Source organism: Petromyzon marinus, chromosome 80 (assembly GCF_048934315.1).
Source record: "Petromyzon marinus isolate PM22_M1 ecotype Great Lakes invasive population chromosome 80, UKy_Petmar_22M1.pri1.0, whole genome shotgun sequence".
NCBI classification, from domain to species: domain Eukaryota; kingdom Metazoa; phylum Chordata; class Hyperoartia; order Petromyzontiformes; family Petromyzontidae; genus Petromyzon; species Petromyzon marinus.
This window is the reverse complement of record NC_133746.1, coordinates 5,135,913-5,161,281: the sequence shown is the minus strand read 5'-3', so window position 1 is coordinate 5,161,281 and position 25,369 is coordinate 5,135,913. Positions and strand designations below refer to the sequence as shown.

The following is a 25,369-nucleotide window of genomic DNA, read 5'->3' as shown; positions in this document are numbered from 1 at the left end:
ACGCCAACCAGCAGGTACTTGTTACTCCTAGGGGTCACAGGGAAGGGCCCCAATATATCGAGTGCAACGAGTTCGTTAACCTGAGAGACCGTGATAGATTGTAGCGGTGGGCAGGCGCCTTTCGCTGGTGGTTTTCGTTGGGCGCACTGAGTGCATGCACCCAGGAGGTCATCCACATCCCTTGCCATACCCGGCCAGAAGAAATCTAGCTGGAGCACGGCAAGGATCTTGTGGGTCCCCAAGTGCAAAAGCCGCTCGTGTGCGGCCCAAACGGCCTTACCCCGCAAAGCGGATGGCACCACAAGCCTGTGACGGCAGGCCCTCCAATCCCAATACATTAGGAGCCCCTGGAGCAGCCCGTATGAATCAATCCCCGCGACCCCCCGCACGGAACCCCCTGCGCGACGACGCAACGCGAGGAGGGATGCATCCTCCATCTGGAGGCGCCCCCATTCCGCAACGGACAACCCCAGCAAGGAGTCCGCACCTCCCTCCCCGACAGGACCCTCAGGCAAGGGGTCCTCAGTGGCAGCAGCGAGAACCGGGATATCTAAGGGGGGGCTATCCTCTGGCGGCTTACAACGCCCCGATCCCCTGAGACAAGCGCAATCTGAGGCGGGCGGCAGGCGAGACAGCGCATCCGCATTAGTGTGCCGAGCACCCTTCCGATATGTGGTCGTGAAATCATAATCCTGAAGGATTTCGAGCCATCGGGACAATTGCTCCGAAGGCTGCGTCACCCGCAAGGCATATTGTAATGCCGCATGGTCCGTACGGACAGTGAAATGCCGACCGTACAGGTATGGGCGATACTGTTGCATAAAAAATACAATAGCCAAGAGTTCCCGACGCGTGACGCAGTATCTCTGTTCCGCCGGAGACAAAACCCTACTGCCATAAGCGACGACGCGTTCCACACCACAGATTACCTGTGAGAGAACACCCCCAATGCCCGTATTGCTGGCGTCTGTATCGAGCAGGAAGGGTTCCGAAAAATCGGGGTAGCTCAATGGAGGGGCCCGCACGAGAACATCGCGAAGGGAACAAAAAGCGACCTCCTCCTCCTGGCCCCAGTGAAATTTCACTCCCTTCGCCGTCAGAGTGTGTAAGGGCTTAGCAATGGTCGCGAAATCCGCGACGAACCGCCGGTAATAAGATGCAATCCAATGAAACTCCTGACCTCAGCCACCGAGGTGGGGGTTGGCCAGGAGCTGACACACTGCGTCTTTGCGGGATCGGTGGATATGCCCGAGCGGCTGACGATGTGCCCCAAATAGTGTACGGATTCCCGTAGCAGGTGGCACTTTTGCGGCTTAAATTTCAAATTCGCAGCACGCATTTTGAGGAACACGGTGCGCAAGCGCAAAAGGTGTTCGTCAAATGTCTTGCTGAACACGATGACGTCGTCCAGATAGATCAGACAGACGTTCCACTGTAAGCCAGCCAAAACCAGTTGCATAAGGCGCTGAAATGTCGCCAGAGCGGAGTGTAATCCCATAGCTAACCGGTTAAATTGGAATAGGCCGTGTGGTGTGCGAAACGCAGTCTTTGGCTTGGACTCATCATCCAATGGGAGTTGCCAGAATCCGGATAACAAGTCCAACGTAGAAAAAAAACATGCGCCAGCCAGAGCATCCAGAGATTCGTCCATCCAGGGAAGTGGATACGCGTCGGCCACTGAGATCTTATTAAGGCGGCGAAAATCCACACAGAATCGCAAGGACCCATCGTGCTTTTTGACAAGCACTATGGGTGCTCCCCATGGACTGGTGGAAGGGGCTATAATGTCTGCAGCCAACATGTCATCCACTGCCGATTTGACATGATCTTTTTTGGCCGGACTTAACCGAAAAGGATTCTGGCGTACCGGGGCATTGTCACCCGTGTCAATGTGGTGACGCAACAATTTCGTGCACCCAATGTCATATTTGTGTTTACTAAAGACATCGGAAAATTCCGACAGAAGGATGCGTCGGCCGGCACGCTGGGAGTCGGACAGATCACTCGTGCCCGAACATAGTGCGTCCATCCAACTATCGTCCCCCTCAGAATGCGGTTGAGCCAGAGGATCGGTCCCCACATTACCCATAACCGTGTCTACTATGGGGACCGGCGTCGCGTGCGCGAGCACAGTTACCTGAGGACGCCAACGTTAAGGACGAGGATAAACGGGTCATCGCTCCCCTTAATGAGCGTTTGAGCGGCCACCAGATCCAGCCCGTTTTCCCCAGCCCTCGAGGGCCCTAACAGAATTCCCTGGTCCAGAACACCGGGCATGAAAGGCCGACGCAAGCGAAGGGGCACGAGCATTTGCGCCCCGGGAGGTACACGCACCGTCCGAGTGATGAACGCTTGTATCGACGCGCACGCTGCCCTTGAGGTGACAGGGGAAGGCAGGAATGTTACCCGTCGGCCCGAGGGAAGCTCGATGCAACCCTAATCAATTAGAATTTTAATCGGCATTTTGCCCAAAAAGTCCGTCCCCAACAAGCACGGAACCGCCAGCGAGGACGAGACTAATATCGGCCCGGAGAGTTTGATATCGCCAATGCAAATTTGTGCTCGAATTTGGCCTATGATACCCAGCGAACCCCCGGTCGCTGCGTAACACGGAACGGTGACTGGGAGCAAGGGGCGGCTTTGAACGGGAAGAATATTATGAATCAAGTCTGACACAATGGTCGCCGAAGCTCCCGTATCGACGAGGATACGCACCTCGACCCCGTCAATGCGACCCGCGACCACGGACGAGCCTGCCGACGCAGCAACAATGCGGTGGGCCAATTCCGTCCACTGCCCCGGCCCGAGCACCCTCTCGATCCCGCCGCCACCCAACAAACCAATGGGCGTACCCCTAGGCCCGTACACCGAAACGCACAAGGTGGGGACAGGTGTGTGCACAGGCCGAGCATGTGGGGTGCCGCGACTTGCCGGGTTGCGATGCGGAGGCCTGTAGGCTGGAGCGCCGCCCGACCATCCCGGCTGTCGTTGACGAGGCGCCCGGCATTCCGCAGCCACGTGGCCCTTGCGGCCACAGTTGTAGCACGTTATGAGCGCCTTGGGGTGCTCCTGGCGATCCGGTGTTGTCCGAGCCGGCCTCCCTCTGGATCTCCACTCCAACGGGCGACCCGCCGCGAAGACCTCCTCGGAGGTGGGGGATGGTCGGCGTCCCAGCGCTCACCGCATCTGCGCCCTTGGGGACGAGAGGTGATCAACGCTGCGCTATCAGGTGCGCGTGGATGTGTCTTGCTGCCCGCAAGGAGCACATGTCCGCATCGTCCTCTGCGACGATGACGATCTGTAGCTCCTGGGCCAATGCCAGGAGCTTCTCTGTCACCATCGCGTCCACCCCTTCGCCGTCCATCCGCGGGAAAGCCGCTTTTGCGAGGGCAGGAGAGCCGTGCGATACGCCAGCGGTGGCTCCTTCTGGCCCCTGCACTGCTCGTGGAAGAGTTTGCGGCAGTCCGACAATGGCCCGTAGACTATGGTGAGGACCTGGAGCACCGACTGTAGCGTAGATCGCGTTGATCTGGGAGCTGTGATGAGCGTAGCAAGGGCGTTATCGTCCAGCATGGCCGGTAGCGCACTCAACGCCTCGTTGTCCGTCCAGCCGGCCATCGGCCATCTCTTGATGAGCGAGGAAGCGGCGTTGAAAGGCCCCCCAGTCGCTGCCGTCTGAAACGAACTCCTTCAACACCGGCAGGCATTGTTGAAACGATGGCTTCGTCTCTGAGAGGTGCCGTGTGCCATCTCCTGCATCTCCGCCGGTGTTGGAGGGGCTGGGGACACCCATCGGCGGTCGCGCAGGTGATGACAATGTGCCCGCCGATTGATCCTGACAGCGGGCATCTATTGGTGATGACGTCACCACCGCTGATTGGCCCACAGCGTCCACGTGGAGTTGCGACCCTCCAATCGCCGTGGTGGACACTGTCATGGCAGCAAATCCGAAATCTGGTGGCTGTGTTTCGGCGGGAATGGCCGTTGAACGGCGTTCGTCTCTCTGCCGCCGTTGCGCCTGCAGCCCCACGCGGTTGATTTTCTCCAGCGTGGAAGGCGCGGCGTACAGCAGCTCAGCCAGTCGAGAGTGAGCCGCCTGCAACCCGTCCTCCATCGGCGGCTACTCCTCCAGCGGCGGCTGCTGTTGTGGTGTCTGGGGCATCCCAGGATCGTCGGCCGCGGCCTCTGGCGCAATCCCAGGCGAGCCGTCCTCCTCTTGGGGTTCCTGTGATCGGTTTGTACTCCTTGTGTCCATTTTAAGACCACTTCTGACACCAGTTGTAGTGGGTTCCAGGACACGGAGACGGCAGAATAGAAGCAGCACTATTTATTTAAACCTTAACAAGGGTTACACTAGAAGGGGTAGCGGCCCCTCCACCCGTATAACTCAGGAACACACCCCAGGCTCTCTAGCCTAAGCTCTAGGCTCCCAGTTCCTCCTGGTAGGGCTCTAAAGGAGGCACAGATCTCGGCACCCCGCCGACCAGACCGGCCCTTAGAAGGACTCTGACTCTGGGGCTTTGGGGCCGCACCACTGGCTTGCTGTGCCAGCCCTGAAAAGGGCAGCGGTCACAGGAGTTCCAGGGTCTCACCTAGCTGGCCTTCTTTCTTGACTGGTTGCTTCAGCCTCGGGCCCAACACTCTGCCCCGAGCTCCCTGGCTCCCTGCACTTTATACCCACTGGAGCCTTAGCGGACGTTGTTGTAGCCACCAAGGTGTGGGTGAACCACACCTTCCCGTGCCATGTGTTTATTCCCCATAGCACCCCTACACATGGTTGGAACGGAGGAGGGGGAGAGAGACAGCTGCGAGGCGCTGTTATACTCCATGTTGTAAACCATACCATTAACTGTGGTGTGAGAGGTGTTAAGAGTCAATGCCAGCGAAAGAGCTGCGGTCTGAAGGTCATCGTAAAATACAATTAATTAAGAACCGAAATGGTTTAAAACATCTTTCCAATGGTTACTAAGCCAGAATCCATCTTCTCGGTTGATATTGTCTCTGTGCTTGTATATGTGAATGGCCTCCTGAACGAATCTCTCATGGTAGCCGGTTGGTTTGCAGAAAACCTCCGTCTTGGAGAAGTCAATGTCATGTGAGCCCACTGAATTATTACAGTTATCTGCCACGGCAGAGGAGTTCGTTCTACCGTGTTTCAAGTCTGCTTTATGTTCGCGGATGCGGTCCGAGATATGTCGTTTGATTTCTCCAATGTAGCTACTACCACAGAGGCACTTTAGATTGTAAACGCCCGGGTACTGTACGTCTGGAACAGCATCTTTTACAGATGGAACCAGAACACGGATTTTATGTACTGTGTTGAATCGGACCTGGATCTTGTGTTTATTCAGGATTTTGGAGATCTTTTTAGTGACCCCTGCAATGTAGGGTAAGGTGATGGTTTTGAGTGGCTCCACAAGAGGATCCTTCTTCATGACTGAAGTGATGGCTTGCGGATTGTGTAGTCGGAGTAACCATGAGCCCTGAGAGCCTGGTGTACGTGCTTGAGTTCACTGGTAATGTGTTCCTGGTCAGAAATGCATTGGGCTTCATGGTATAGAGTCTTGATGAGGGAGTTCTTCTGGGATGGATGGTGGTGGGAATCCGGTTTCAAGTAAGCATCTGTATGGGTAGCTTTCCTGTAGACAGTGGCTCATTGAACCATCATGTCTCCTTTTAATTAAGACATCCAAAAAGGGTAGTTTGCCGTCTTTTTCGACCTCCATGGTAAATCTGATGGCTGGGTGTATGGAATTGATGTGGTCGCGTAATTGGTCTAGAGCAGGCTTGCCATGTGGCCAGATGACAAAAGTGTCATCCACGTACCTCTTCCATAAGGTCGGGCGTAGAGTGGCAGTCTGGATGGCGTCAGTTTCATTTTTTTCCATGAATACGTTGGCTACAACCAGAGATAAGGGGGAGCCCATTGGGGTGCCCTCAGTTTGTTTGTAGAAAGTTCCATTCCAGGTGAAGTATGTGTTGGTTAAGCAATGTCTCACCAGGGGCGGTACATCAGTATGCAGTCCTTGATGAACCAGGTCTTCAATGATAGCGAAGGTGTCAGGTTCCGGGACTTTGGTGAACAAGGACACCACATCAAAACTGACAAGCAGGTCGTCTGGGGACATGGAAATGTCTTTGATTGTCGATACCAGGTGAGTAGAATTTAGTACCGCAGAGGTGGTTTTTACAGTGAAAGGTCGCAGTATATCAGCAAGAAAACGTGCCAGTTTATAAGTGGAGGAGTTGATAGTAGGGACGATGGGACGAAGGGGTGTATCTTTTTTGTGTATCTTTGGAAGGCCATATAATCTTGGTGGTCTGGCAGCAGAGGGTTTCAACGAGAACTGTTTGGTCTGATCCTCCCTCCCCCTCCCTACCTCCTTCTCCTCCAGTCGACACAAATATTCTGATATTTGTACAGAGCGCAGTTTGAGGTGTTGAGCTTGAGCGGCGGACATGGCAGCGGGGTGGCGTTTTCCGAATCTTCTGCTGTGGAGTTTACTCATAGCCCACACGGGTACGTGACTTGCGAATTACGCTTACAAGTTAAATAAACAAAAAAACATTACTTTCACGCGGTCTCTATAACGCATTGCAATTAGGCATAGCGAGTATTCTTATAATTGCAATCAACACGAAAGTATGTTATTAAAGATGAATATTCGTGTTTTCTTGTGTAGGTGATGCGCAGATCACGACAACATATCCACGTAAGTTACCTCGTTTTGCTGCAGACGTTCAGCATGTTGGGACATTTACAATATTGTACTAAATGACGATACAAAATGATCATTCGCTTTTTTGTGTGTGTCAAGTATATAAGTAATTTTTATGTGAAGCTTTCGTGACTGCAGGAATCCATACTCTTTGATTCTTTTGGTAAAGTCTACCTATATAAGTAACAAAATATACAAGTTAGACACTATGTCTCCTTCCACGTGGCCTTGTGGCAGTGTCTTCAGCAGCATTGGTTCAACATAAGCAAATAACTCTGGGCCGGTTTCATCAATCAGTGTCTCATCAGCAGAGCCGGGTTTCGCTTGAACTGATGTCTGGTGCGTATTTATAAGGACCCTGTCTATTGGATACGAGTCCTAGTGTGGTGAAAAACTATGATAGCATCGTTTTGCAGAATGTAAACAGGGTCAGAGATGGGAAGGAGGTATCGTCTGCTTATCTGTTTAGATTTGACAGGTCCATATCCTTGACGGTCATCATATTTCAAATGTGAACCGTATAATGCCCGGATTTTTTTTTTATAGAGCATCAATCACAAAACATGGTTCACTGACTTGTACAATATAATTTAATACAGTTTATTTACTACTATAGTTACTCAAGTACGTCAGTGTGTAAAGCGCGTGACGTCACTCCACGTCGACCAGCCTCCCTCATTAATAATCATGAACAGGTTACGTCTTAATTTTGATTTGAAGCTTTCGTGACTGCAGGAATCCATACTTTTTGTTTTTTTCGGTAAAGTCACGTAGTTAGAAAAATAATAGATCACGACGTTTCGATCGCAACACAATCGTCATCAGGTGAGACAACTACAGCAAGAAAAAAACTGCTGAAGTAGGCTATGTCCTGCACATGGACCCGCCCCTCATTAATAATCATGAGCGGGTGATGTCACTTCACATGAAGAACCCCCCCACCATTAATAATAATTAGCAAATAACGTCACTCCACATGGGGGGGCGAGGCGCCTCCTCCCCCCTCCTCAGCATAAACTTATAACCCTCACTACAAAAGCAGAATCCTCACGTCACGCAATCTCCGTAACGCTATTGAGACATAGAAGTAAAAAGGACGTCTTGATGAACAAATTGCACACGAATGGATGTAATGAATATGTCGCAGTCTGCTTTTCGCTTGAATGTTTCAGATTTACTGCAATACGGCCTTGCTTTGACGCACTGGCGGAGCCAGTGGGGGGTGGCACATGCCTAATTTCGATCGGATCATTGGGGTTTGTTTGTAATAAATCGGCATTTTGCGACCCCCACTGCCACTGTGTAGCATATTATTACGTGCCAGGAACTCTATGAGATGATATGACAATAGATAACGGCAAAGCAGTTATAAGTGACTCAGAATTGTGCGCAGTTGCGTATACAGTACACGACTTCCCTGAAGGCACTCACCTTCAGCAAGCGCGATGCCGATCACACATGGTTCAAAATCGACCCTCGATCGATGGCTGCGCCATCGCCGCACACGCGTCGAATAAAAAGCAAGGGAAAAGTCCCTACTTACTAACAACTATCATTTTTCATTGCTGGAGGGGTTGCCCCCCTACCTGAAAATCCTGGCTCCACCATTGCTTGGACAGGCTATAGACTAGTATATAGATACAAAACTTTAAGGGGGCAGGATAAGTTTCTGTTGCAAGTGTGTATGAAAAAAATGCATCTGGATAATAGAAAACCTGCGCAAGTGCATTGCAAACACACAAAGAATAGGCTTTACCCTTTACGGCGATAATGCAACAGGAGGTGTTAACTCATTGGTTCTTTCAGTAAAGTCACGTAGAAAGAAAATATATTAAATAACTTCAAAGTTTCGATTGCAACACAAGCAGTCGTTATCAGGTAGAGAGACAAAACACAGATACGGAGACACACGGTCAGACACACAAGCAGAGAGAGACAACACAGACACAGAGAGAGACACACAATGTAGACACACAGAGACCCAATGCCAATGTGTCCTAGTCTTTAATAGAGAGAGAGAGAGTGGGGGGACATATAGAGAGGCAGGTCTGCTGGAGCAGAGAAATTAGCATGTCAATGAGAGAGCTGTGTGGAAATCCACCCCACGACGGCAGGGAGAGAGAAAGACCCAGCAAGTCTGGTAGAGCCTGGTGAATTTTAGAGAGAAATAGGCAGTTTGAGAAAACAAACTTAACAAATCTTTGGAAATGTAATGCAATACAACGCAGAGAGTCGGCTAACACAGTTAACACATAGCCTGGTTGATTAACGTTCGCCAAATTTGAACCACCTCTTCGGGGAGGATGTACATTTGATTTCTCTCTCTCTCTCTTTGTGTACAACTGTCAGCAGTAGCAGAACACACGTGCCAACAAGGACACTCAATTGATTTTCAAAATGTTGAAGTTTTGTCCAAAACTAGCTGCTACTGCCCAAGACTAATTAAAGAATCTATCGAAATTGAAAGAAATAAAAATAACGTGACTTTACCGAAAAAACTAAGAATATGAATTACTGCAGTCACGAAAGCTTTAAATCAAAAAATAAAAATAACTTTAACCGTTCAGATAGCTACCGCCTTAGTGTTGCGTGGAAGAGCATCATCAAATAATACATTATTTAAATGCATGCCTACAAAGGGTAGCACACTTCATTAGGGATTACCGTTGGTAAGGCTATTTTAATAAACACAATAGACAGGAAGAACAAGTTCAAAGGGCTCGCATAATGTACATCCATAATGTACGTTGCCTCAGTAACCCCCCCACCCCCCACATTGAGCAAGGGCACAGAAGCGTGGTCACCACATCTACGCCTCTATATAAGGAAGGAAACAGTAAGACTTCTCCACAAATCCGGCTGTCGCTTGATGAAGCTAGTTCTAATTATTGGCGAAACATCGTACTCAGATTGTAAATGTTGTGGCTTGGCTCTCCAACACACCGGTGTGCTGTACTAGTGTAGAGAAGTTCTCAGGTCGCACTCAGAGACGACATGAAGGGTTAAGGGCATTCGCTGTATGTTTACTATAGTAATTAACAATACACACGGGGGAACAACTTCCCAGGGGTTAGGGGTCCCAGGCTAGGTCCCACTACTTCCCGACACAGCCGGCGGCCCTATGCTGCCTCCTCTGCGCCGGCCGTGGGTTCATCCAACATGGCCGACCGAGGAGCGCAGCCACTTCCAGCCCTGGCACTGTGCTCTCCCCTAGTCATACCCCCTTGCCCCTGGCTCCTCGTTCTACCCTACTTCGACCTTGACTTGACTCCAACTACGACCCCATTTATGTCACGGGCTCTCCCTTATATATCCCTGCGGGACATGACGACATCCCACCCCCAGGCACGTATGACGTCACTTCCCATGACTCCATCGCCCCCGGAGGCGAGCGTGACGTCATGTCTGCAACTACTCCTCTACATTAAACCCACCCCCCCCCCCCCCCCCCCCGCGAAAAGAAACAGCCGACCCGGCTGAAACTATGACAGAAGCGGGCCCAATTCCGGACCGGATGCCGGACCACTGAAAAAAATGTCTGTGCCTGAAGGAAAAACCGGCTGCTAGAATGTAACCCAACGTTAGGGCAGCATGACGCCACAGGCACAACAACCATAACAAGAACAAACAATAAAAACAGAGTCCGCAGGCCTCATCCGCCCGGTGGCACTGAACGGGCGCGGGGCTGGGGCCCGATGAATGGCCACCAAAGCCGTCACCGGAGCCGCATCCCCCTTGAGCGGGTATGCGCTGCCAGCCCGCTTCCCCATTTGGCATCTGCCGCCAGTGCAGGTGGTCCATCAGCAGGCAACAGGCCCACCGCCGTGGCCTCCGGTGACTTAGGGGTTTTCGTCAGTGCTACTTGGGAGGGCCCTGGGGGCACACACACAGGGCAGACATCACCTCCGTCAACAGGACCAGTGTTGTATACGGCCCTTTTTCCATCTTTAATATCAATAACAATATTTGCCGATACATATAGATATGTATTTTTTAAAAAGAAATAATGAATGAAAACAACCCCAACCCAGTTCCACAGCAACGGCATGTGGAGGTCATGGAAAAGCCATTTACCATGACCTACTGACATAACTTTGACAGTTCACAAATAAGCCCAGGGTCAGAGGGAACAGACAGAGCGCAGAGCACAGCGAATTGCAGGAGACCCTGGCCGTTTTTGCTTTCCCGCAGCGTGGAATGACAGGAATAACACCACAAACAAAAATCATTGCAGGGAGGGGGTCATCTGTGACCCACGGGTGAAAGAATGCCTCGAGGAGGGTATAGTGGAATGGGGAGACGGGGGGGGGGGGGGGGTGGGGTGGGGGGGGGCTTGGAATGCGCGGAGCGCCAGCAAAACCCAGTCGAACAGGTTTTGACTTAAAAAAAAATCGCAATACATATTTCATACATAACATTAATGTTAACGCTATTCACCGTAAACTATATTCCGCTTATATAACCTTGCAGATACTTAAGCGATGTTAAACCGGGGGCCAGCGAAAAAGAGTGTCTCCCTGCCTCCATTGTCTTCCTGCAGCCCATGTTAAGAATATGCTTACGCTCAAGGGAGCACCTTCCCTTGACATTAAGTCAAACACCACGATGGAAAGCTGACACGACAGACGTTGGGTTACATACAGAATCATCGTGCGGGTGACGCGATACCAAACTATGATGGAATAAAATATTAACTTTAAAAACCTTAACCATTCCTTTGTGCATCGGAAATTGACATACGGAGAGGAAAGCTCCATCTCCCTCTCGCACCAGCAGACAGAGAGACTCCTTCGAGACGATTTGTAACATCTGCTTGTTTTCTTTTTGGTGGTTTATGGAAAAAGGAGGATAACAGAACTATGCCGTAAATTACGCACACAAGGACACACATACGGACGGACACACATACGGACGCGCATACGGACACGCGCTCCAGACCACGACACAGCTAAATCAAAAGAAGCTGCACCTTGTGGGGAGGAGACAAGAGGAGGGATTTTGGAATAAAAGAGGACACTACGGCATTGAAACCTCAGCACATCGGGGGGGCTCATCGGGGGGCTCAGCTCGGCTCAGCTCATCGGGGAGAGCTCAGCTCATCGGAGCTCAGTTCATCGGGGACAGCTCAGCCATCGGACAAGACCAGCTTACCAGCTCAACACTCAGCTCAACTCTCATCGGAGAGCTCAAGGGAAGAACTCATCCCTGCAGACGCGGGGGGAGGGGGGGGAGTCTCTGCCGCCCGCCAGAATGGAGAGACTCGCTGTTTAATGACGAAACCACCGCACACGCTATGAGCGAGCTATGAGCGCCATCTATCGGCAGACCATCGCAACTATAACAGCATGTCAACTCGTCAACCTACGTCAGCCGAACCAGTTACCACGGTGACAGAAGAACCGACTGATACGTATGACGCGCACCGCCCCACCACACGACAGGCCAGGCGTCTGCTTGACGCAAAGAATCAACTCCGAACACTGACTATTCAACACAATTGATATTCCACACCCATACACGAGTCAGGAACAAAAGCCAATCATCAAAACGTGAAGTCATCACGGCAGACTGAGTGATGACAATCCAACGTTTATAAGTATATGCGTAATTTTCCTCATTAATATTTAGTTTTGTGATGGTACTTCTAATCGCATAGATTACCCATAGATTCATCAATGCGAATTAGTTCTGGACACCTTCGCCACGAAGCTACGCTCACCGGGAGAATTTGTGTTCAACCGGCTTCCTAATCATACAATCTTGTACACGAATTAATTAATCTCCCGTGAGAAGCACGTCCCACCACATACCTTACTACAAGACATTTCTTAATTACACCATATCGCTGATGAATCTATGAACGCATATTTGTGCCTTTAGAAATAATAATTTTCATTTGATTACTTTTCATATGAATATCGTTGCATAATATTAAGGACTTTATTCATATTCTCCATACGCTCGTATTATGCTGCATAAGAATTAATTGCTCTGATACCAAAAGGGAAACAACGGATAATATTTTCCTGGAAGAATTGCTTATGGATCTATAAATGAATGCAGGACGGTGTGGGCAATATATTTTCAAATATATGAACTTGCATATTATAAGTGAAGGTTTTTGGTTAGAATATATATGCATGTTTTAACTCTCACCAACGGCTCGTGTAATGCGGGGAAAGGAATCCATGTGCCGTTGTCAAAGTGAAATCATACAGTCGTTGATGGTACTGTCTTAATAAATTGATTAATGCAGAGGTTGTGGTGTGATTATTTTCTATAATTTTTGCATAAGGACTGTATCCTGCGACGAGATATGAACTTGGGGACCTTACATAAACACACTAATCCATGCTCAATAAATGTCAAAGCGAGAGTAATTGCATTACACTGATCAATAATACGAAGTTAGACAACGAAGCCGAGTTGACACTTGCATAGTTGCATACGATTGATTGAATTATCCCGATTGATAATCCCACCTCGTCAACGAGGCAGGGCCTGATTATCATAAAGGCTGTCATTAACATAACCACACCCACTCACATACATTAATACGATTATCTCTCAAATCAGCATAACTATACACATAATTACACAAATTAACATAATTTCGGATAAATTATGTTAATTTCAAATTTAATTTAATTTTTATTATTTTCATCAAATTTCTTACACCACATATACAACACCAGGCCGTACAGGCACGCCGGAAGCATCACCCACTGGCCGCTCAGGAGTTGGGGGTGGATCCCCCAGAGTAGATGGAACATAACGTCTGAGCCGGGATGGGTGCACTATCCACGGCCGGCGATCGAACCGAATCCGGATGCACTGCAGCCGGCGGACCTCCACGACCTCAACGGGGCCCTGCCAAGGGCGATGCAATTTGGCAGATGTGCCAGTGTGGACCTGGGGACAATGCAGCCACGCTTTTTGGCCCGCTACCCACGACGGGAGGTCAGCTACCTGGTGTTTGAGCAACCGCTAATTAGCTGCCTGTCGGAATTCTCGGCAGCAGCCTGCCGTCCATCGCGCAGCTGGTCAAGCACGACCTTCAAAGGGACCGGCACCGTTGACCCCTTCCTGGAGGACCCGATGTCCATATGGACGTGCACCGGGGGCTCCGGCTCCCTACCGTACATCAAATAAATAGGCAAAAATCCCGTTGAGGCATGAGGAGCCAACCGATACGCCGCCAAGACCCCTGGGACGAAGAGGTCCCAGTCTGACTGGGACGTGTTCAAGTGGTGGCACAGCATGGACGTAATGGTGCGGTTCAAGCGCTCTACCATCCTGTCCGATTGGGGGTGGTAGGGCGATGTGCAGATTTTCTTGGTGCCATGGAGGTCACACACCTCCTTGAGCAACCTAGACGAGAAATTCCGCCCATGGTCAGTTTACAATTGTTCCGGCGCGCCCTTGTCCAACATCAACCAAAGACCATGCCACAGGCCAACGTGTGAGGTACTCAACACCCACCAAGAAGTATTTATGGCCCCTTTGGGATGCAGAGAATGGGCCAAAAATATCGAGCACCACGAGCTCATTAACGCAAGAAACTTGGATGGACTGCAGCGGGGCCCGGTCCTGGACAACTGGGGCCTTCCTCCGCGCGGAGTCGTGGCAACCCTTTAAAAACAGTGCCACGTCACCCTCAACACCCGGCCAATAATAGTCCCGCTTAAGGGTTAATAAGGTCTTGTGGTAGCCAAGGTGCATAAGCTTCTCGTGAATGGCTCGGGATAATTTACCACGCAGGCCATTGGGCACAACCACGCAATAGCATTCCAATTGGGCATCCCAACGCATGAGGAGTCCCTCATGCACGGCGATCGCTGGGGCAGCCGTCGAAGCTGAACTCCGGGCCTTATGCCCAACGCAGCGTCGTAGCTTCAGCAGAGAAGAATCCTCCATCTGTAAGCTGGACCATACCTCCCAGGGGAATCCCAGGCCGAAATCGGGGGGCACCGCCGCACCTGGGGGGGGGGTGGCCGCCTCGGCCAACATGACCAACTTGGCCGTGGCATCCCCTGGGGCCTTGCAACAGCTAAAGCCCAGGGCACAAACACACCCGCCGCCTGCTGGCAATCGGGATAAACCGTTCACATTTCCATGCTGTGCCCCCTTCCTTTGGATTACGTCAAAGAAGTAATCCTGGAGCACCTCGAGCCAGTGGGACAGCTCACCCGAGGGCTGACTAATCCTCCGCGAATATTGCAGAGCCGCATGGTTGGTTCGGACCATAAACTGTCTGCCATACAAGTAGGGCCTATGCAGTTGGACAAAAAAAGACTATGGCCAACAGCTCCCTCCGGGTCACACAATATAGCTGTTCCGTCGGAGACAGAACGCGACTGCCATAGGCCACCACCCGCTCAACCCCGTCGACCACCTGAGCCAGGACCGCCCCAATGCCCATGTCACTGGCGTCGGTGTTGAGAAGGAAGGGTTTTGAAAAATCCAGGTACCCCAAGGGCGGCGCATCCGCCAAGGCCATGCGAAGCACCGCAAAAGCAGCCTCCTCCTCTGCGCCCCAGTGGATCTTTGGCCTTTGGCGGAAAGCGCGTGCAGCGGCTTCACAATTGTCGCAAAATCTCGGACAAACCAACGATAGTACAATGCGAAGCCGACGAAGCTTCGTACCTCCGCGACAGATGTGGGAGTTGGCCACGTCCGGACACAAGCCGTTTTCTCCGGGTCCGTGGCGACACCTGACACACTAACAATGTGTCCCAAATACTTCACCGATGGTTTTAGCAAATGGCATTTCTGGGGTTTAAATTTCAATCCCGCAGCATGCACTTTGCAAACACCGACTCAAGATGCTGGAAGTGCTCGTCGTCAAAGTGAATTAAACAAGACTCCCACTGCAGCCCCGCCAAGACCATCTCCATGAGACGCTGGAAAGTAGCTGGAACCGAATGAAGACCCATGGCAGCCGATTGAATTTGAACAACACCTGGGGCATGCGGAACGCTGTCTTGGGTCTAGAGGCTTCGTCCAGTGGCAACTGCCAGAAGCCGGAGAGCAAATCTAGAGTCGAAAAGAACCGCCTGCCTGAGAGGGCATCCAGGGAAACATCCTTGTGAGTCAATGGATACGCGTCAGCCACCAAGATCTTGTTCAATTTACAGAAATCGACGCAGAACCGGAGACTCCCGTCCCGTTTCTTGACTAGCACAATGGGGGTACCCCAAGGGCTAGTGGATGGGGAGATAATGTCCGCCGCCAACATCTCATCGACAGCTGAGCGGACATGCTCTTTTTCTGCCAGGCTAAAGTGATGGGAATTCAGGCGAATAGGGGCCGAGTTGCCCATATCTATGTTGTATTCCAAAAGTGTAGTGCGTCCCAGATCGAATTGACTTTGGCTAAACACATTGGTGAACCTCTCGATGAGTTCATGGAGTCGCTGACGTTCCTCGGGGGACAACGAGTCATTCTGGTTGCACAACGTGGCGATCCACGATGCGTCGGATTCTGACCCGGATGGCGGGGTACTGCCCCACCATCTGGGGAAGCGCCCTCGGGTGGAGGAGCCGGGGTCACGTGCGCTAGGACTGCGCCGGGCAGGACTACGACCGGCGCGGGCCCCGAATTGAGGACCTGCAAAAAAAGATCCTGGCCCCCCGACACGGCTGTCAAGGCGCCCACCAACCCCTTCGTCCTTGAGAAATAACTCGGCGGAAACAAGAGAATACCCATCTCCGTGGAGCCCATCTTGAGTGGTCTGAGCAACCTAAGGGGTAGCAGGATTTGCGAGGCTGGTGGCACGGTCACCGCCGTCTTATTCAGGGCCCGCACACTAGCGACCAAGGGAGACAGAATGGTAGGTGATTGAAGGAAATGCAACCGCCTTCCTGATGGCATTTATACACAGTCCTGGTCAACGAGAATTTGAGTGGGCATTCTAGACAAGAAGTCGGTCCCCAAGAGGCATGGACTGCCAAGGTCTTGGAGACCAAAATAGGCCTGGCCAACTCAATCTTGTCAACCCGAACTGATGCTATAATGTGGCCCAAGATGCCCAAACTGCCGCCGTTCACGGCGACACAAGCCCCGCGAACTGGCCTTAACGGACCCACGCTGTTTGGTAACAGCTCGAAAATGGCCTCCGAAATAATGGTGGCAGACGCCCCCGTATCCACCAAGAGGCAAACTTGCACCCCTTGCACGCATCCCGCCACCGCTGAGGAGCCGGCAGCAGCCGCCACCATCCGGTGCGCAAGCGTGTCCCAATGGCTGGTCTGTCTGGGTCACTCAGCGAGTGACAACGATGGTGCACCCGACCCCTCAAGCACAACCCCATGACGATTGGCCCTAGCCCCGCGAGATGCATGAGGCAAGGGTAGCGGCCGTGCGGGTGATGCTTCGCGACTCGCCTGGGGTCCAGGGCCCGATGCTGACGAGGGACCGTGAGGGGCCGGAGTCGGCTTGCCGAACGCTCCCGGGGCATTCCGGCTACCCAGCTCAATGTGACCCTGCTGGCCACAGCGGAAGTAGGCCACCGTGGCAGAATCCCGCCGTCAGGGAGGGCCCGGCCGCCCCCGCTGCTCCGGACGGCGACCACCCGCCCCTCTCCCGCGACTGTCATGCGTTACCAGGGCTGCGAGGGTGTCCATTTCCTGAGAGGCGGCTTCCCCTTCAGGTGCCGGGGCTCCCATGCATGCCACCATCTGGGGCTGTTGGCAGAGGGAGAGGTGTGCCTGAATGTTCTCGGCCACCGCCAAGGACGTGATCTGGTGATTGTTGTTGATCGACAACGCGATCCCCAACTCCCATGCCAGGTCAAGCATCTTCTCCAGGGAAATTGAGTCCAGCGGCCTGCCCACCACGTCAGGGTGCACGGCCTGTGCCAGGGCCGGGAGCAAGCAGCGGAAGGCCAACGGCGATTCCCCCTCCTCCCACCGCCGCAGCGAGAACTTCAGAGGCACACTTGATGGCGGCTCGAATACGTTGGCCATTTGAATGTATGCCGCCAGAAGCGTAGCCTTATCGGCCGGTGGGATCGACTTAAAGGCCTGCAGCGCCCTCTCGTCCAAGCAGGTCGGCAGGGCCCGCAAAGCCTCCCCCATGGACCAACCGACCGACATGTTGCCCCCCTCCGCGACGAATGGCGCGATGTGGGTCAACCGGCGTAGCCCGTGGCCACACGGCGAGGTGTGGAGACCCTGCGGCCCCCGCGGGCCACACCAGAGACGCAGCTAGGTGCGGCGTCATTGCGGCACTCATAGGCCACACCAGCAACGCGGTGGGATGCGGGGGCGCATTAGCGCCCGCGACTCACCTTGAAGACGCGGCGAGGCACAGAGACTCGGCATCGCCCCACGGCCGCGTCCGTATGCGGAGCTGCGGTGAGCCACGTAGCCACTCCCGCATGAGTAGCGAGGTGCGGAGCCACGGCAGCAGCAACCTCTGGCGACACGGCGAGGAGCGTCGGTGTTGCGGCCCCCGTGGGCCACCCCGTAGACAGGGCAGTGTAATGCGGAGGCGCCGCGGCACCCGCGGCCCACCCCGCCTGCGCGGCGAGGTGCAGAGCCGCGGCAAGGGCAGCACGGCCTCCAGCGACATGGCGAAGTGCGGAGCTGTGGCGGCATCCACGGCAAGCTCTGGCGGTGTGGCGAGTTGCGGGGCTGCAGCGACATGCGGAGCAGCGGCGGCGGCCGCTGCCCACCCCGGCGGTGCGGCGAGGACGGACCCCGCGGACATACCTGGGGCCCCCCCGGCGGGCGCTGCGTGGTGTGTAGCTGCGTCGCCACCGGCGGCTGGCCCTATAGCCGCGGCGTGCAGCGAAACACCGGCTGCGCTGGTGAAGAAGCGCGGCGTTGCGGCGTCCATGGTGCCGACTTGCGGCATCGTAGAAACAATGGCCACCGCTTGCGGCGTCGCAGCCAAAATGGCGGCCATCTCCCGCGGTGCACCCGTTGGAAAAATGGCGCCAGAATCAAAGTGGCGGGAGGGAGAATGGTGGGAATCCGCCGCTCCCCTTCCAAGTGTGGGCCGGTGTGGCTGCAACCGCGCTCCCACCTCGGAGATAGCGGTGTGGAGCAGCGTCATCGACTGGAGGATCAGCTGCAGCTGCCCCACGAGGGCGCTCTCCACCCCCGGCCGTGGCGCACTGGCACCGCCGTCCACCGTCTCCTCCCGCTCCATCCGGGTCTCTTCCCCGAGAGCCGTCACTGGGGCCCCGGACTCCAGGGTCGCTGCTGGAGCCACCTCCACGCCGTCTTCGTCTTCCTCTCATAGCGGTGGTAAGTTCTTGCACTGTGCGCCCGATCTCAACATGGCGGTGGCAGCACAGGCACACTGACACCAGTTGTAGAGACGTTCCTAGGATGCACTCGGAGACGACGTGAAGGGTTAAGGGCTTTTGCTGTACGTTTATTATAGTAATTAACAATACACACGGGGGAACAACGTCCCAGGGGTTAGGGGTCCCGGGCTAGGTCCCACTACTTCCCGACACAGCTGGCTGCCCTGTGCTGCCTCCTCTGCGCCAGCCGTGGGTTCATCCAACACGACCGACCGAGGAGCGCAGCCACTTTCAGCCCTGGCGCTGTGCTCTCCCCTAGTCCTACCCCCTTTGTTGTATATATAGGTGTTATGAAAATTGATGAAAAATAATAAAAATTAAATGAAATTTGAAATTTGCATAATTTACCCGAAATTATGCTAATTGGTGTAATTATGCGCATAAATTATGCTGATTCGAGAGATAATCGTATTTATTTATGCGAGTGGGCGTGGTTATGATATTGCAGGTAGTTATGGATTATGTGGTCCAGCCTCGGTGACGAGGATTGTGTTATGAATTGGAATAACGCAATTGATCGTATGCAGTTCTGTAGGTCTTGTGAGCATGAATGAGAGAAAGAGTCGATTCGACTCTGCTATTTAATTACGTATTATCGGTAAGGATACGATTACTCTCGATTGAACATTATGAATAATGTGTGTTATGGATTATGTGTGTTGATAGGTCCCCTCAAGGTTCAGATCTCATACGCAGAACAATATTATGCAGAATTTCAGGAAGAATCACACACAAACCTTCTGCTTTAATCAATTTTATTTTCTAGCTAACTTTAAATTTTGAATAATATGAAAACTCAATCTCGGGATTTGGAATTCAACACAGCGTTAACGCACGATTGCGTTGTTTCACTTTGATAACGGCACCTGTGGTTAATTCCCGACACGTAACGCAATCGATCGGTTGTTGAGAGAGAGATTAAAAACATGCGAACTATTCTATCAAACCTTAACTTTATAATATGCAAACTCGTATACTTGAAATGTTACACAACACGGCACTTGGTCTTTGATTCGTATCAAATCCTTAACACATTCTAATATGCGAAGTTATTATGCTTGAAATCGTCAGCACAGTACCACGTCGATGTTCGTTCATTGATTCATAACGATTATGCAATTAAAGCGTTCGACTGAAATACTTATAATTGCCTTATCAACACCACTCAACGGCCGCAATGTTTTCGTTACTTGAATTGTCACACAACACAGCATTCGGTCATTGATCATGCGCGGCCCTTAATGCAATTATTGTCACGTTGTTAACAATAGGATGACTGATTATTATGCAACGCTACTCGTTGAAAGGGCACTCCAACCAGTATTATTCTTGAAGGCACAAATATGCGTTTGAATTCGTTATTTCATTCGTGGATACCAGCAAGATTATGCAGAAAGAAAAATATTAACGAACGACTCAAGTATTTCTAATCGACTTCTCAACGCAACTCAATGGGTGGCGATGCTTCCCTTTGAGATCCTTATCTCGGGCCAATCTTTTAATTAATTGTGGCCAGACCCCTGACAGGGAACCGGTTGAACACGCTCTTCACCCCCGCGAGCGGCGCTCCATGGTGAGGTGCCAAGAATTAATCCTTATTAATGGGTCAGTTGGTAATTTATGCGGTTAGAAGTACAGCCCCAGCACAATATTAAAGAGGAAAATTATGAACACTCTTAAAAACGACGGATTATTCACTCGGTCGTTGCGATGTTTCCACATCATCACGGATGGTTCAATGGCTTGAAGTTTTAGGCTTTTGTTAATGACCCGTGTGTGTGTGTTGAATGGTATGAATGGTGAAAGAGTAGGCCAATGTTCGGAATCGATTCTTTGCGTCAAGCAGACGTCTGGTTTGTCGTGTAGTGGGGGGGCAGTGTATCATACGTATCAGTTGATTCTTCTTTCAGTAGTTGGTTCGGACTCGGCGGACGTTGGTGAACGAGTTGATACGTTGTTGTAGCTGCGATGACCGTCTGGTAGATGGCGTTAGAAGCACGCCCGCAGCGGCGCGGTTGTACGCGGACGGTAGGTAATGCGCGCAGTGCGTTTGCGAGCAGCTGGCACGCTGGTGCTCCGTCGTCGGCGGTTGTAGGTTGCAGGCTCACGATTCGCTCGTAGTGGCGCTGGCCGCTAACAGCGGCAGCGGGTCGCCAATCGGCGACACTCGCCAATTCGGCGAGTTGTAGAGGCGTCTCCGGCGTCGGTGATGGCTGGTCTTCTGCTGAGATGAGTTGAGCGGGTCTTCTGCTGAGATGAGTTGAGATGAGTCTTCTTCTGTTGAGCTGGCCCCGAGGGCTGATGAGTTTAATTCAATGCTGAAACGGCTCCTTTTTATGCCAAAAATCTCTCTCCTTCTTGGCTCCTCCTCCCGAGGCGGAGCTATCTTTGATCTGATCGCGTGTCGGTGGGTGGGGGTTTGTGTGTCGGTGGTGGGGGGGTTCGTGTGTCAGTGTGTATGTTTTTGTGTGTGTCATATATGACACGGTTCTGTTCGGGTCTTTCCTCACGCCATAAACATCAAGACAACAGACGCTGCGATTCATCTTGAAGGCGCCTGGTTGTCTACTCCATCCATCCAGAGGGGGCTTCCGCCCTTTTTGTACCGTTCCCGACGCACAAAGAGATGGTTAGTTTTTAAAGTTTAACATTCTCATCTGACAGCGTATTGTACCGTACCCATATATGATTCTGCTTGTGGTTCGGGGTATTCAATTTTGTTTCCAAGTGAAGATGCTCTTCCGAGTGTATGCATTTTATCACGTGCTGCGGGGAGAGACAAAGGTGGCCGGGATCTTCCCATCTCTCTATACTTTGTGTTAACGTCGCTCAAATATCACTTCGACTCCACATTCAACCAGCCTGATCCACCCCGTTACCTTGGCTCCTACTCAGTTTATTAATTTTCGTCATTCTGTGTGTCTTATCACGTATAAATGTATGGCTTAAAGCTTGCTCGCTCTCTTGCTGCCCGTGTGCAGGGTGGGGTGGGGCCACTATTAAGTCCCGTGTGTGGCAGATGGTTCCTGCGATAACGATCTGTTTGCCCTGGTGTGAAATTCCTCTCTCGCGCTCTGCGGGAGAGACAAAGGTGGTCAGGAGTACCTATCTCTTTATACTTTTGACTTTATATTTCTCAAATACCATTTGGTCCCATGTTCGCCAAGACTCGTGTTTGTAACTACGTCCTCCCGGCACCCCTCTCGGTTTACCGAGGTTCGCATTGTTATGATGGCCTTATTAAAGAGAAAAATAATTTTCATCCTGAGTTTAAGAGGTCTGTTTCTTGATTGTTGGAATCCATATCCCTTGGTTCTGTATGGTTATATAATGGAATGTCGTGTAAGGTGAACACGTTATTCTTAATTTTATGTGTGACTGATGTGTAGCCACTTCTTTAACTCAAAACGCTGGCTGTTGTGTGTTTTCTCATTAATCCGTCTGGCTAGCTCCAGATGGCCCCTTGTGATAAGGTGTGGTTCCTGCTTCTCCGCACTGTGAGAGAGACAAAGGTGGTCGGGGTTGATTGGGATATTGTTTAACTCTTTCGTAAGTTTGCTCGTTCGCCTCATTCCTTCTCGATAACTTTTGATGTGACTCGGTATTCTCGCTCCCAAGTTGGTGATTTAACAGGAAGAGTATTAAAAGGTGAAAATCGTTTGATGTCGAATTAATAATTGGATAAGGATTCACTGATGTGTTTAGTGGCCTGTTCTTAATTGGAGTGAGCGTTAGGACCGCTAATTTTATCTTATTCTTGTTGTTGCCTTTTAATTATTTTTTTCCGCTGTTTTACCGGCAAATAAGAAACAAAAAAATCGTATACGATTTACCCTGTTGGCGCCTCTGTGTCTACTCTCTTGGTGTTCTGACCTCGGAGGGACCTTTCCTAAGGGGCCCATCAAACTCTTGTTCATCTGGAGATTTTCGCGGATAGCTGTTAACATCCTCGCCTTGAGAGTTTTATTATTTCTTTATATATGTGGCCTGTTTATGATCGACATCTGGTTTTTCGTGTTTCTGGCTTACGGGTTTTATTCATTATATATATTTAAAAAAATGTTTGTCACAAAAGAAAGGAAAAATAAATCTACGTGTATGCATCCGTAAATATTCTTATGGATATTAATTGTGGAAAAAGGGCCGTATACAACACCTTGCCCCTGGCTCCTCGTTCTACCCTACTCCGACCTTTGACTCCAACTACGACCCCGTTTATGTCACGGGCTCTCCCTTATATATCCCTGCGGGACATGACGACATCCCACCCCCAGGCGCGTATGACGTCACTTCCCATGACGCCATCACCCCCAGAGGCGAGCGTGATGTCATGTATACAAATACTCCTCTACACTCGTGACGAATTGGCATGTTTTGTTTACGTGGCAACCCTTACTAGTTGGCTGTGTCGGTTGGTGGTGGGTTTTAATGACACATTTATATATTTACGCGATTTAACCCAAAAACCTATGGATATTGGTCTCGAAAGCAAACGTGTTAAATCTCTTTACCCGCGCATTCCGATTTAGAATTTGAATCTCAAGTTGAAACGGGGATATTTTGCCACTGGAGTGATAAGGATGCTCATTGTATTGGTAGGGGTTGCGTCTATAGATGCAATGTGAGGAAATGCCTCTGATTTCAGGGCACACAGTGGTGGTTGTGGGGGGGGGTTGCACTACCGCGGATGTCTATCACCCAGATAAAATGGCCGTGCAGATCTGCGCATGCGCGGGTGAACCGGGTGGGGGCAGTGGGGGAAAGGGAGGGGAGAGGTGGGGGTCGATGTCTGGGCGAGGGCATCGAGAGGTGGGGTTATAATGCGTGTGAAAAGAGAGTTGAATTTAGAGAGAGGCTTTAAAACAAAAATGTATAATAGCTCGCAAAAATTCAAACACGTGGCGCGTCGGAGGAATGGGCTTCGGGGGTTGGGTCTGGCCCATGGGCCATATGTTTGACACCCCTGATGTATGGTAACTTCAAACAACAGGATGGGGGGGGGGGGTCATACGGAACCATCAACCAAACTCGAGTTTTCCTATTCGTTGCTTTTGAGTTTGTAGAGCGCGGATTTGCTGACCGACTATTTTCAAGAATGTAACCAGACCCGCGATGGGCAAGGGTTTGTGCTGTGCTACGATACGTGCAGTGGTAACACCAAGGAGTGCATGGCTTTGAATTATAACTTGAGCCCCTTTTATGGGGTCTATGATTTCCTCCCATTACAAATGAATAACAACGTAAATGGCATTGGCCAAACATACCAATTTTCACAAAAAACATCTCAAGGTGACGAGATGCCATCTCCCTCGCCTTATATGCAGGAAGTCGTGGGTTCGATCCCAACCCTGATGCCTGCTGTATATTTTGAGTTTGCATGCTCTCCCTGTGGTCGTGTGCATTTTCTCCGGATCCTCCTGTTTTTCCGTCCAGATTTACAATCAACTGCTTAAATAATGTCTGCTATAAATTTCCACACGATGCTAAGCTACTTCCTTGAGCTGTCATTTGTGGCAAGACCATTTCTAAAAAAAGGAGCTAATAGCTCAGTGGGCCTTACCTGGTAAAATATAATATTTTATCATGAGGCCTCCTTTGCCAGTACCAAAATATAAGAATAGGTTTTTCTCCTTTTTTCTGGCAACAAAACTGAAACCTTTAACAGGGAATCATGTCTACATTAACCACAATACTTGTGGTCAGAATGCAAACAAAAAAAACATACTGTGATAATATATGCATTGTCCTTGAAACTGATTGGTCTACACCAGAGACAGCTTTAGACCAATCAGTTTCAAGGACAGCTTTCTGTCTCTGGTATAGACCATTCAGTTTCAAGGACAATGCAGATGTGGTGGTTCAATGCGCGCATATTCGGGAACGACTGCATGTCTGCACTCGGTGGCCAGAAGAAGCGGTTGGTGAGCATCATTGGGGGGATGTTAAGAGCAGCTAAGGTCAGGACGACCGTTGGTTTAATTCTGTTGGGGTAAACAAGGGGGGAGATGGACCGGGATTTGATAAGACCAGTATCCACCAATCATAGAGGGTCCTCTACAGAATATTCTGGAAGGGGTCGCGAGGGATATATAAGATGGGCAAAACGGGCCCGAGAGTAGAGTTGATGAAGACAGAAGACGAGAGAAGCTGAAGCCGGACCCGCCAAGCTAGTTAGGCTGAGAGTAGTCCTGTGTGGACCTGGGTAGGCTAGGATAGGGTCGCCAGGGGTAAGCGCAGTCCGTACGTCGGCATGCTTGACCCCCGGGGCTACCGTGGTATCAACCCGCTGAGACAGCGAGACACGGCTGCCGGGAGGGGAGAAACGGCGAGAGTA

General features: G+C 51.3%; 1 pseudogene; it reads right to left on the bottom strand.

Moving 5' to 3' along the window:
- Window positions 1–277: 277 nt before the first annotated feature.
- LOC142907660 (uncharacterized) lies at window positions 278–17,815 on the bottom strand (annotated as a pseudogene).
- Between the last annotated feature and the right edge of the window lie 7,554 nt (window positions 17,816–25,369).